Raw genomic sequence first — 12,018 nt, forward strand, 5'->3', positions numbered from 1 at the left:
ACCTGTCCATATGGTCTATGACTGTTTATTTGAACCATAACAATAAAAATATGAGCAATTAAAAGACTATCTTTTCATGTTGTATTTACTGAGATTGCATTACAAACAATGGTGAGGTGGATGAAACGGAATGTTTTCAGTTTTAATTAATTGTTCATAATAATGTTATACAATTTATTTTGAACATTATTAACTTATATTTAACTTTGACAGTGGGGCTTACAATAGATTACTATAGCCGTTTTCACGAATGTCGTTGTTGTTCGCTGAATGGTTAAAACATATTTAAATGTTGGCAGAGTCATTTTCAGAGTTTTCAGAGTTTTCAGAGTCATTCGGGATGAAGACTAAATGATAGGTCTTATCATAACCCTAAAAGTACACATCATAGAATAAATTACAATACATAATACGAGTTCACAGCTGCACACGTATATAGAAAATGTTTTTTTTATTATTATTATAGACAACAGTTAGCTGAACATTATAGGGTCCCGGCCTTCCACTCCCTGTTTACTCAGTTAAACACAATTCAATTCAATTCAATTCAAACAACTTTATTTATCCCAGAGGGCAATTCAATTCAGCAGTCCACAGACAAACAAAAATGTACACACAGACAAGAGACAAGAAACAGGAGTACGTCAGAGAGAACACAATGGGCTGGGCAAGGAGTATACAGTTCAAATTTTAAGAACATTGGTCCAAATAATTTAATAAATAATAAATAAGTTTGAGACAATGATACCCAGTACCGGCGTTCCGCACACGCAGAACATGCACTGCGCGTAGGGCACCAAGTGTCTGGGGGGGCACCAAAAAAATCTGTCTCGTAAAAAATCATCATCATAATAACGCAATATATTTAAAATGAGCATGTGTAAAACGTGTTAATAGCAATACAAAAGTAACATTTGCTTGAGAAAAAGATGCGTCTCCTGTGCGGCCCTCTCTCTCTCCCCTTGGTGCCCCCCTCCCTCACATCCCAGTGGTATGTTCGATTAGATCATTCTCAAGTTTGGCAGACACCTGTGTTTGGACATGGCCTCGAAAAAGGCATCAAGAGTCGGGGGCGGATAAGAGAAAAAAGAAAGAGACAGCGAGATGATGCACGCACGTCGATGGCAGGTAAGACAATGTTTTAAATAAAAATGGCTAATTCTGTAATTTAGTCCTTGTATGAATGTCTATGCTCATGCCAGGTAATGTTAACGTTACCGTTAACGTCAACAAACTAACGTTTGCTCCTATATTCTTTTAGCCATCAGAAGTCATCAGCCAAGTATTAGCCAAGTTTACTTATATAGTTCTACTGCATTTCAGGACGTTTATTTGGCGTTTGTTATGTAGCCTACGTTATGACGTTATGCATGTGTACTGTGAACCAACGAGTGTGCAATTGTGTACTGTAGTGGAAAAAGTAATGCTACAGATGATACTTTAAAGTAATGAGTTGATGAATGGAGAATGGCTCCTGGTAACATGAATTATGAGAAAGCTTGCATCTGCAGGTGAAACTACAATTTGAAAGAAAATAAAGAAATCTTAGTTATGTAGATCCCCCTCCCTTCACATTCATAGTTTTCAAATTATCTCGATTTTTTTTTCTTTGTGAGCCATCAATCATTGTCTTAAAGGTAAAATTGTCATGCATGCTTAAAGGTAAAATTGTCATGCATCAGTGATTTACACATTGGCTTACATAAACCTGTAATTAATATGTAATATTGTTTTTGAATCAAGGTGCAAAACTGTATTTCAGTGTACAATCCCTGAGTATTTTTTCTTGTATTTCTGAATGCAGGGTCAATGCTTAGATATGTGCAAGGAGTTCCTCAAGACCAGGAGGAAGATTTAGATGATCAACCATCCACCAACAGTTCAAGCACACATCATCTACCACCAATCTCTGCAGACTCTGCAACAGCACCCAGCCCTGACCAACAACCATAAACTACTAGTTCTGGACTTATTTTAATGTTTGGTGTGGTGCTATTGTTAATGCAAAATTAGTGTAGTCTTTTATCAAGATTTTAATTTCTCTTTATTTGCACATTACATTTTGCAAAACATTAATGTTGAGAAGTAATTTTGGAAATAAAGAGAAACGTACTGATTTTCGGGGGGGCACCACAATGCATTTGTGCTTAGGGCACCCAAATGGCTAGCGCCGGCCCTGATGATACCCAAGCAACAAACTGTTACAACGTTCATTTCCAAAGACTACTGTCGAGCTTTAAAAGCCTGACAGCAGACGGGATGAAGGACTTTGAGTAACGCTTTGTTTTCCTGAATGGTGCTACAAAGCGCCGGCCTGAAGGCATTAATCTGAATTCTGGGGAGAGGAAGTGGTCGTTTTGGTCAACTATTCTTTTAGCTTTTTGGACCACACGCTTGGAAAATAAGTCCTTCTGCTGAACTCAGATTATTTTGGAGCACAGAAATCAACTACATTTGTCCCAGTGTTTGTTAGATGTGAAATTAAGCAAAAAAAGGCGCTCTCTTTCTCCGGTAACGCAGTCGTTCGCGACCCCTTTCTTCTTCATCGTTTCTTCTATTTGTCTCTAACTCATGCTCCAATCTTTCATCGATCGATGCGGATGTTGTGGATGTAACAGAATATATGATGCATCGCTGCAGCAACATTTAAGATGATCACGATGAGTTCTGCCCATTCTGCCTCCGTGCTATCTGCGGTCAGACCAAAAGAAACCTGAGTGACAGGGGCCGTCCTTATCCCGCCTCTTGCGAACCTCGACCCTACGTCATATCCCGCCCCTTGCAAGCCCGCCCTCCTAAACCCCCCGTTGATTCTACTGATGTCTAAGCGACACCGATGTCCGCATATCGGGCATCAAGTGTGAATGACCCTCACGGTCGGACCTCCTGATATACAAATGCAGAGAAAAGACGGAGGACATGTGTGAAAACGGTTATAGTTTAACTCTGGGCGACGTGAAACTAGGCTCCCAGCTTGGCACTTGTCTCGTAGGGTATGCATTCAACGCTGGCACTCGCTCTTTCTGAAGCTTACAATGATTGCAATGTAATGTACTTGTAATTATTGTATTCAGGATATTTACAATGAACTCCTGGATGTAGCTGTCAACAAAAACGGTAGCCTAAATAACTTATGTTGCTGTCTAGTGGATACTGGTGGTATTGCTACTTGAGGTGACCAAAAATAAATTGCCACCACTGGTACTGAATTAGAATCCCAGTTGAGCACTGCCCTTTACCTTCAGAAACATCCGGTTCCAAAGTAACACACTCAAAGCAAAATATGAATACATTTTTCCAGTTCAGTTTGAATTATAATAACACACCCATATGTTGTGCATGAGATCACTCATCATCATTCAAATTAGCTAAATGATAAGTAAAACAAATAAATCCTTATCCAACATTAGACCCTTTTATTGCAAAAGTAGGATAAGCAAACCCACAAAACACAATAAGATGAGTCATCTTAAAGGTTGTACAATGGTTCCTGAAATTGCCGTCACTTGATTTGAACCAAATATGTTATTTGGATCAGGAATAGTACAACAGGCTGGAGGAGGCTGCAAGGTCGTCAATTATTTAGTTAAACTCCCATTAAAAATCTGAAATATATATATTTTTAAATTCAGTTTGTAAATAGTAGTACTAGTAGTAACACTGAGTCCACCAGAGGGTGCTGTTGGACAAGAGACCTCTGAGCCTTCAGTCAGCCACATCACCAGTTGTGGGGTTTAAACTACAGGTTTCATCTGTATAGACAAAGTTTGACAGCTTGATAGGTGGCTCGTTGGTCTAGGGGCATGATTCTCGCTTAGGGTGCGAGAGGTCCCGGGTTCAAATCCCGGACGAGCCCATTATTTAACTTTTTTACCTCCAAGAGAAGAGATCTTGAATACGCTAACAAAAGGTCCCCAAATAAGCTGAAAGACTGAATGAGAAAGAAAGACTGTCACTTATTACACTATGCTCACTTGCTCCTTAAATGCCCTGGAGCCTGCAAACAAAAATATGGGTCAGACATTTAGGGGAACATCTGCTAAAGATAAATGCTCCAAAGTTTGCTGTTATTCAAGGACTTTCAGATTTGTACCCTGAGCTCTACCACATAAAATTCTAGCAAACATGCTTTCAACATATTTTTGATGCTTTCATTTCATGCTTCATCTTTGTATTGTGTCTTCATTTGATAATTAATACCTAAAATACCTAGTTAATACATGGCTAATAACAGGTTGACGAATACCTAAAACCTACTTTCCTTTAACAGCAACATCACTCTTTATGGTTACCAGTTTACTCCTGATATGATAATATCAAAGTATGAGACAGTGATCAGCATCGTACCAGAATGAAATACCTCTGCACACCCAATTACAGTTCTTTTAGGTTTCTTAAAGAATGTACAATTTCAGTATTCTGCCCCTATAATTCTAAGAATATATGGATGCAAACATTTCCCATAGGTTATCTCTATGTAACAACTATAACTTGACCATCAGAGCCAAGTAAGCAGCAAACTAAACAGCATTTCACATGTGTGATGGTAGAGAAAGCCCATCCATCTTGCCAGAATAGAATAGAATAGAATATAATCCACTAAGTTCCATTTTGCTCAGTATTTAATATTATTTAATATCATCCTGGAACTGCTAAGCATCTTATTGTGTATATAGTGTATAGTGTTTGCATATTGTACTGTTTTTAATTTCAATATTTGCCCTTACCTCGTGATTGTATTTTTGTATTTATGATTGTATTCTATCTATCTATCTATCTATCTATCTATCTATCTATCTATCAGTATAGGAACACTATTATACTGTAACCACCAGGGGGTGCTGTTTGACGTAATGGCCAGCTTGCCACATCAGCAGTTCTAAAAAGCAAATCACAGAGCAGAGATGAAAAGCCACGTGTGTTTTAAACAAGTTACAACCCTCCCAATGTGGCTCGTTGGTCTAGGGGCATGATTCTCGCTTAGGGTGCGAGAGGTCCCGGGTTCAAATCCCGGACGAGCCCTCATCTTTTGCATCAGTAGAAGGTGATGGATGGCAGTTTCATAGTTGAAACATTGAACTATGTTAAACCCGTACATCTTTCTTTCTTAATGTCTAGAACACTGTCCATGGCACTATATCATGCAGTTCTGATGGTTTCTTTATGGTGTTCATAAAAACAAATTGAAACAAGGGGATGTGAAGGTTTTCCATCAATTGTTCTCTACCATCGTACAGGCTTTTACTTGGGAGAATGATATCTGTCAGATAGATAAAGCAGAGATATTTCACTCTGCTATATCTGTGGCCGCTCATGTTACTCTATGTATTTCAGCATGATTTCCTCGATCATGGATGAGAGGAAAAGCTGTCACTGATATTAATAGTGACTGACTAAAAATGTGAGTAGTAGCAAGTGAACCCCTTGTTTCAGCTGGAATTTGAACACTGGGGAGTAAAAGAAAAAAGTTTTGGGCTTAGAGTTCAATTATTCACGAGAAGGAGGGGGTAGGGGTCTCATTGAGAATGAGTTGTTATCCCCATGGTAACAACCCACTGAAACCTGTGACAGTTTTTTTTTTTAAACGACTTTACTAAAGCTACCTATATGCTGCACCACAAACATTAGAGTTCAACTAGACACAGCCTCCCCACTTACCCCCCCCTCCCCCCCCCACAACCCTCTTGTATGTTGTACGTCCGTGCACTTAAAAATAGTAAATGCATTGTGTAGCATCTTACCCTAGCTAGTTTTGTTGTAAAAGTGGAAGGGGTTAACCTAGTCAATAGAAAATATAGGCTACAATTAGCCTAATATACTTTATATAATATAATAAACCGAAGGCTAATTAATATAATATATTGTGGCAGCCATGGGAGTGGAACTCGCGTTCCCGCGTTCCCATTCAAAATCTGAAATAGCTTTTTTCATCAACAATTGAATAAAGAATCAAATAAAGTACATGCTATGAGTAGCCAAGCACACCTTTCTTTGCTATGCTTTGTTTCGTTTTAAATTCACAATTTGTAAATAGTAGTACTAGTAGTAACACTGAGTCCACCAGAGGGTGCTGTTGGACAAGAGACCTCTGAGCCTTCAGTCAGCCACATCACCAGTTGTGGGGTTTAAACTACAGGTTCCATCTGTATAGACAAAGTTTAGCAGCTAAATATGTGGCTCGTTGGTCTAGGGGCATGATTCTCGCTTAGGGTGCGAGAGGTCCCGGGTTCAAATCCCGGACGAGCCCGGTGGTTCATTTTTTTACCTCCCCCAAGAGAATAGATCTTGAACATGCAACAAAAGGTCCCCATATTTTAAGTTGAAGGACAGAATGAGAAAGAAAGACTGTCACTTATTACACTATGCTCACTTGCTCCTTAAATGCCCTGGAGCCTGCAAACAAAAATGTGGGAAAGACATTTAGGGGAAAAGTTTGCTGTTATTCATTGACTTTCAGATTTGTACCCTGAGCTCAACCACATACAATTCTTACCAATATGCTCTCAACATATCTTTAAGATCAAAGAGCTATTTCATGCTTAATCTTTTCATTGTGTTTTTATTTGATAATTAATACCTAAAATACCTAGTTAATACATGGTTAATAGGTTGACGAATACTCAAAACCTACTTTCCTTTTACATCAACATCACTCTTTATGGTCACCAGCAGTTTACTCCAGTCCTGATATGATAATATCAAAGTATGAGATAATGATCAGCATAGTATCAAATGAATGGCCATTAGCCAGAATGAAATACCTCTGTAAGCCTATAGTTATTTTAAGTTTCTTAAAGAATGTACAATTTGAGTATTCCGCCCCTATAAATCTAAGTATATATTGATGCATACATTTCCCATAGGATGACTCTATGGAACAACTATAACTTGACCATCAGAGCCAAATAGACAGCAAACTAAACAGCATTTAACATGTGTGATGGTGGAGAAAGCCCATCCATCTTGCCAGAACAGAGTATCGTAACACTATTATACTATAACCACCAGGGGGTGCTGTTTGACGTAATGGCCAGCTTGCCACATCAGCAGTTCTAAAAACAAAATCACAGAGCAGAGATGAGCTATCCAAGTGAGTTTTACACAAGTAACAGCCCCACCAATGAGGCTCGTTGGTCTAGGGGCATGATTCTCGCTTTGGGTGCGAGAGGTCCCGGGTTCAAATCCCGGACGAGCCCTCATCTTTTGCATCAGTAGAAGGTGATGGATGGCAGTTCCATATTTCAAACACTGAACTATGTTAAACCAATATATTTTTCTTTCTTAATGTCTAGAACACTGTCCATGGCACTATATCATGCAGTTCTGATGGCTTCTTTATGGTGTTCATAAAAATTCATTGAAATATAGTTGCAAGCAGCCATGACGGGGTCCTACTGTATGACAAGTATGGTGGCCTTATGATTACATTATTTGATGTAAAGACACGGCACACAGAATGGTTGGTTGAGGTTGGACTTAAACCAACATCCCCATGATCATGAGGCTAACACAATACAACGGCACTACATCGACATATTGGCTGAACAGGGTAGATTAGACTATATTTTGAGAAATAGTGGAGGTATGTTGAGCCTGGTCGATATTGTAAAATGGTATTGGTATGCCTTAAAAACGGGTTGACCGGAAGTACATATCAAAACAATCACCAACCATGTTTCTAAAGCATACTGTGTCAAAATCCACTGTTAACGGACGTTTGCAAAATTACGTGTGTACCGCTTTAAGGCCCAGCTGGAGAGAGGCCGCCGTGCAGGAGGGCAACTTCAAACAAATGCATCCACATTTTTATTTTCAGATATAGACTTGAAATTTCGCACGGGTATACTATGGAGTCTCCTCTTATTAGACTACGTGTTTTTGACGCAATGTTAGGGTAGTCAGACAGATATAGCAGAGATATTGCACAATGATTTCCTCAATGGATGAGAGGAAAAGCTGTCACTGATATTAATAGTGCCATCATGGCCAGAGAAACAATGGCTCTTTGACATAATTCAGATAAGTTTATATCATTCTCCCAAGTAAATGCCAGTAAGCTGGTAGAGAACAATTTATAGATTTATCTGAATTATATTATCCCATGTACTCAACAGCTTGAATAGATGGATTGTATCGTTTCGATTTGCTTGAGATCATTTTGTATCTGAATATATTTAAATGAAGTCATTCTCTTTCTATATTAGTGGAGTATTTAAAAGTAGTGTCTATTACCTTCAAATTCCTGGAGATGTAATTGCAATGTGGCTTTCACACTGGATATCAGGGCCTGAATTTCAGTGCGGGATTGCAGATATTGCACATAATTTAAATCGATTCCCGCAAATTGATCAATTTTAATGCGGGAAATTCCTGCATTGCATCAGAAAGACCAAATTCTGCCCCAGAACACACCTGGTACACGCTCTCCCTCTCTCTACAAGGCAGCTGTTGCAGCATATTTCGCAAGCATATGCAGCACGGAATACCACTGATGTATATATATATACATATATATATATATATATATATATATATATATACAGTATATATATATACACAGTATATATATGTGTGTCGACAATAGGCCTGGGCAATAAATCAATAAATTATCGTATCGTGATAGACTTTTGATCAATATCAATATAAAGCATGTTCAATATATATCAATAAGAGACTGGACCACCAAATCTAGCAGCTTGGCTTGTTACACAAACACGGTTCCATACTTATTTACAATATTTGAGTGTTTTTCATTGTTGTATCGACATTGGAGTATTTATCAATGAAGAACAGTGGAAAGTCATATTAAGTGTTAAACAGAAGTGTTTAAATCCAGCATGGTAATTCCTAGTCTTTTTAGGTCATTCAAATGATCAATAGTTATCGATATCGATCAATATGATCAAGTTATATCGTGATATGTCGTTCAGCCATATCGCCCAGGCCTAGTTGACAATGTGCACGTTCGTTCATGTCAGCTGCGCATTTTATTTCAAAAAAATATAGGCTACTATTAGCCTAATACCGTATACTTTATATTATATAATAAACCAAAGGCTAATTAATATGATATATTGGGGCAACGATGGGCGTCAAGGTCGCGTCCCAAGTGCCGGCGGGGGTCGACCGACCCCTGGTGGCCAGGACGCTGGCAAAACTGCCAAAGTTTAGAGCCTTACCTGGTGAAGTTCCGGCTCACTGCGTTACACTGCGGCTGGGGCACGGTGGGGGGGGGGGGGTTGGCCCCCCAGCTGGCCCTGGCGTTGGAGGGGACGGCAGTACAGGTGCTCCTCGACCTGGCCCCAGTGGAACAGCGGGACCTCCAGGCCCTAACCAGGGCGCTAGAGAGGCGTTTCGGGCATCGGGCTTTCAGTGATAGAGAGCAGGAAGCAACTGGCCAGGCAGGAGAGGCAGTGCCTGGAGGGCTTACGCCGCAGACGTCCAGCTCTGCGCCCAGCGTGGGTACCCCCAGGTTCCCGCCGCTGCTAGGTAGGAAACTGGCCCTACACGCCTTCCTACGAGGACTTGCACCAGAGTGTCTGTGGCAGCATGTCCGCCTCACCAGGCCCCGGACCCTCGGTGCGGCTCTGGACCAGGTGGAACAGGCGGAGGTGGAGCTCTGCACCCGAACCAGCGTGCAGCCGTCCGGTGTATCCCGACCACACGTCAGGGGGGGCGCACACTACGAGGGGGACAGAGCAGAGGTGGTCTTCAAGGCCTGGACTTTACCCCAGCGTCCCCGGCAGCTGCCCCGTGCCAGCAACCACAGATTTGTACCCTGAGCTCTACCACATAAAATTCTTACCAATATGCTTTCAACATATTTTTAAGATCAAAGAGCTATTTCATGCTTTGTCTTTTCATTGTGTTTTTATTTGATACTTAATACCTAAAATACCTAAAATACCTAGTTAATGCTCAAAACCTACTTTCCTTTTACAGCAACATTACTCTTTATGGTCACCAGTTTACTCCTGATATGATAATAACGAAGTATGAGACAGTGATCAGCATACTATCACATTAATGGTCTTTGGCCAGAATGAAATACCTCTGCAAACCCAATTAGTTATTTTAGACTTCTTAAAGAATGTACAATTTCAGTATAAGAATATATGGATGCATACATTTCCCATAGGATGTCTCTATGGAACAACTATAACTTGACCATCAGAGCCAAATAGACAGCAAACGAAACAGCATTTAACATGTGTGATGGTGGAGAAAGCCCATCCATCTTGCCAGAACAGAGTATCGTAACACTATTATACTATAACCACCAGGGGGTGCTGTTTGACGTAATGGCCAGCTTGCCACATCAGCAGTTATAAAAGTCGAATCACAGAGCAGAGATGAGCAAAACAAAGTGAGTTTTAAACAAGTAACAGCCCCACCTATGTGGCTCGTTGGTCTAGGGGCATGATTCTCGCTTAGGGTGCGAGAGGTCCCGGGTTCAAATCCCGGACGAGCCCTCATCTTTTGCATCAGTAGAAGGTGATGGATGGCAGTTTCATAGTTCAAACACTGAACTATGTTAAACACGTACATCTTTCTTTCTTAATGTCTAGAACACTGTCCATGGCACTATATAATGCAGTTATGATGGCTTCATTATGGTTAAACAAATTGAAAATATAGTTGCAAGCAGCCATGAAGGGTGTCCTACTGTATGACGAGTATGGTGGCCAAACAAGGGGAAAGAAATTTAAACAAGGGGATGTGAAACTTTTCCATCAATTGTTCTCTACCATCGTATTGGCATTTACTTGGGAGAATGATATCTGTCAGATAGATAAAGCAGAGATATTGCACTGTGCTATATCTGTGGCCGCTCATGTTGCTTAATGTATTTCAGCTTATTTTCCCTGATCATGGATGAGACAAAAAGCTGTCACTGATATTAATAGTGCCATTATGGCCAGAGAAACAATGTCTCTCTGACAAAAAACAGATAAGTTAGAACTTTCTTGATCGCAGACTGGATATTTGGGTGCCCCAGCAGCAAGCTCAAACTTAAAGTGCCAGTGAACTTGTTTCAGCTGGAATTTGAACACGGGAATAAAAAAAATCGAGCTTAGAGTACTATTATTCGCGAGAAGGAGGGGGTAGGGGTTTCATTGAGAATGAGTTGTTATCCCCATGGTAACAACCCACTGAAACCTGTGATGACTTTACTAAGCTAGCTATATGCAGCACCGAGCATCACCGTGGTGGGCCGATCCTGCAGATTTGCCCTCTACAACATCCGCAGGATCCGGCCCTTCCTCACGAGGGAAGCAGCTCAGCTCCTGGTCCAAGCGCTCGTCATCTCCCACCTAGACCACCCACCCCTGGCTGGACTCCCTGCCATTGTCATCAAACCTTTGCAGCGTATCCATAAAGCTGCAACACGCTTCATGTTCAACCTAACAAAATTATCCAACGTGACCCCCTCTTTTCCGTGACCTCCACCGGTCAATGGAACTGCCCCTGTCTACCTCCAAGCGTTGGTCAGACCACACAGCCCAGTTCGAGCGATCTGCTCAACTATTTCAGCTGGACGCCTGGTACAGCCATCACTAAGAGCAAGCAAAGGTTGATCATCAAATGATCCGGTGATCCATCTCACCGTTTTCATTCACTTCAGCTTTATGGGACTTTTAAGTGAAAAGGCTATACTTAAAGTAAACAATATGGCCCAATTTGATTCTACAGTGTTGTTGCACTGTACTTTCTTTTTGATCATTACAAATAATTAGGGTTATTATTCACACAAAAATTTGAAACAGGTAAGTAAGTGGTCTCGAAGAGGATTCTTTTTTTCCTGTCTCGGTGCTGTCTCTCTTATTTGGAATATTTCTTAAACCTATTTCCTTTTAAGTATGGTAGTAAGTATAAACTCTAATTTCAAATCCCTTTAGCATTAAACATACATAACCCTTAAACATAACTCTAATATCTTGAAATAATCGACATATCTGAAGTCAATGCTGATCAATAGTTATTCCAATAATGTTAGCAATAAAATCACAGCCTGCC

At 40.4% G+C, this 12,018-nt stretch overlaps 5 non-coding genes across 5 annotated transcripts; all 5 read left to right on the forward strand.

Annotated features, from left to right (window-relative positions):
• Positions 1 to 3,784: 3,784 nt before the first annotated feature.
• AC3HAE_027828 (transfer RNA proline (anticodon AGG)) lies at positions 3,785 to 3,856 on the forward strand. Its single transcript has one exon. It is a non-coding gene; the product is annotated as a tRNA-Pro (tRNA).
• A 1,094-nt stretch (positions 3,857 to 4,950) lies between these two features.
• AC3HAE_027832 (transfer RNA proline (anticodon AGG)) lies at positions 4,951 to 5,022 on the forward strand. Its single transcript has one exon. It is a non-coding gene; the product is annotated as a tRNA-Pro (tRNA).
• Positions 5,023 to 6,175: 1,153 nt separating this feature from the next.
• On the forward strand, positions 6,176 to 6,247 carry AC3HAE_027833 (transfer RNA proline (anticodon AGG)). Its single transcript has one exon. It is a non-coding gene; the product is annotated as a tRNA-Pro (tRNA).
• Positions 6,248 to 7,124: 877 nt separating this feature from the next.
• On the forward strand, positions 7,125 to 7,196 carry AC3HAE_027835 (transfer RNA proline (anticodon UGG)). Its single transcript has one exon. It is a non-coding gene; the product is annotated as a tRNA-Pro (tRNA).
• Positions 7,197 to 10,400: 3,204 nt separating this feature from the next.
• AC3HAE_027817 (transfer RNA proline (anticodon AGG)) lies at positions 10,401 to 10,472 on the forward strand. The gene has a single exon. It is a non-coding gene; the product is annotated as a tRNA-Pro (tRNA).
• The last annotated feature ends 1,546 nt before the right edge of the window (positions 10,473 to 12,018 follow it).

The sequence above is a fragment of the Micromesistius poutassou genome (genome assembly GCF_964030765.1).
Source record: "Micromesistius poutassou genome assembly, chromosome: 13".
NCBI lineage: Eukaryota > Metazoa > Chordata > Actinopteri > Gadiformes > Gadidae > Micromesistius > Micromesistius poutassou.